Below are 1,815 nucleotides of genomic sequence, written 5' to 3'. Positions count from 1 at the left end.
GGAATTTTAATAATTTTATTCGTGAAAAATCCGGTTCTTACAACGGTCGAGCTCGCAAGCGTGGAGGAAGCATAGCGCCGCCGACTTCGTCAGATTTTCGCTGTCGATCGTTGTTGGGCCGCACCGGAAATAGAACTGCGAATGAGAGGGAGGCGAGGCAGGAGCCCGACGCAAGAAAGAGAGAGCGCGTGTGCGCGCGCATGAGAAGGGCGACACTGCTATTGCCGCCGTTGCTGAGCTACCGCAAGAACCGCGCGAGGAGGAGCGTCGCCGTCCTGTGGAGCCCATGTTGTTGCTATTCAGTGCACCGCCGGAGCAGAGACACGCGAGGGAGGAGGACGCTACCAGGAGCGTCGCGCAGCTGCCGCTGTCTGGGCCATCTTCGTCGTCGCCAATCCCCTTTTGCCGCCGCCGTGGTTGACGAGCCTAGCCGCCGCCATCACCTTTCCATTGCTGTTGATGGTGGTCAGCCACCGATCTGGTCTGAGGGAGAAGGAACGCGAACAGTAGAGGAGACGGAGAGCCACCGCCGCGATTGCTGAACCCCCAGTGCTTCACGTCGCCTCTGCCGTCCGAAACCTCGCTGCCGTCACCGGAAAACTCTGCCGATAAGGGTTTTAAAGTTTTACTTTTTGTTCTTTTGGATTTTGGAAAGGTTTTTAACTCCGCGTGGTTGTTACAGTCACCGTCACCATGGTTTTTGCTCGCGACTGTCACTTGGGGTTATTGCTGGAGCTATTGCCAGGTCGGTTCAGAATCACAACTGCTTCATTTTGTTATTTCAGTAAGTAATCATGTTTCGAAAAGCCTCGCGTTAGTATTCTATTGTGTTTGGTTAATGAATATGAATTTTACTAACGTGGGGTCGAGTCTTGATTATTATATGTTGCGATTAGAGTCGTTGTGGTTGCTGAGAAAGTGGTTTGGAGCGGAGGTTACGGCTGCCGCAGTTGCGGGCCGAGAGAAAATGAGTTGTGATGCGTTTTAGAGTTTTCGAGTTTCGATAATCGAGGTAGGGGATTTTCTAAAATCTCAATTTTATAATTTGGAATTATTATATATGGATATTATGTGGTAAAAGTGTATACTTGAGTGATTGTATAAGTCTTATGTAATGTTGGTTGTTTTGGATGAATATGAATGCTTGGTTGATCTGATTATTATTTGGTTTTGTGAAAAGGACGTTTTGAAGTGTTTCTTTAAGTCACTTTTTTAAAACTTTAAAATCAAGTTTAATCCGTTGAAAATTGACTTGAGTTTGATTTGGTTTCTTGAAATATGAAAATGGAATGTATCTTTGGATTCAGTTGGATTTTGAGCTGATTTGGTTTTGAACCCCTTAAAGATGGTTGTGGATTTGTTTGGATGGGACCCAGAAAGGGTGGCAGAGTCCAAGTTTTAGGAGAGGTGCTACCTGTAACACCCTCACTATCAGAAGTCACACTTCCGGCAGCGCTACTCTGATAGCAAGAAGTATTACGACTACTTTACATACTAAATATTAAAATAGAAGCCTATGACTCGACACTGTATCGCTGATTTCTTTGAAAAACAAGAAATAAATACTTTATCTTAAGAAAAATACAAACAAGCATAGATTCATATACAAGACTCCTTACATAATAATTCAATATATTATACATATAAGACATACAATTCCTATCCCTCTTACAAACTTGTAATAACAAAGACGAGGGAATAAAATAATCTAATTAATACAACAGCATATAAACTAAACGCAGTATAACTCTTCTTAATGCTTCTTCATCCGATTCCTGAAAAGGTAAAGCTGTAGGGGGTGAGAACCTAACCACA

At 43.7% G+C, this 1,815-nt stretch overlaps 1 long non-coding RNA gene across 1 annotated transcript in view; it reads right to left on the bottom strand.

Annotated features, from left to right (window-relative positions):
- LOC107639806 overlaps window positions 1,726–1,815 on the bottom strand; it is a 6,450-nt gene continuing 6,360 nt past the window's right edge. Inside the window, exon 3 of the long non-coding RNA XR_001620318.2 lies at window positions 1,726–1,775. This is a non-coding gene — a long non-coding RNA (uncharacterized LOC107639806). The remainder of the gene's footprint in view (window positions 1,776–1,815) is intronic.

This window comes from Arachis ipaensis, chromosome B04 (genome assembly GCF_000816755.2).
Source record: "Arachis ipaensis cultivar K30076 chromosome B04, Araip1.1, whole genome shotgun sequence".
Lineage (NCBI taxonomy): Eukaryota > Viridiplantae > Streptophyta > Magnoliopsida > Fabales > Fabaceae > Arachis > Arachis ipaensis.
The sequence above is the reverse complement of the archived record's forward strand: the minus strand, read 5'-3'. Positions and strand labels throughout refer to the sequence as shown.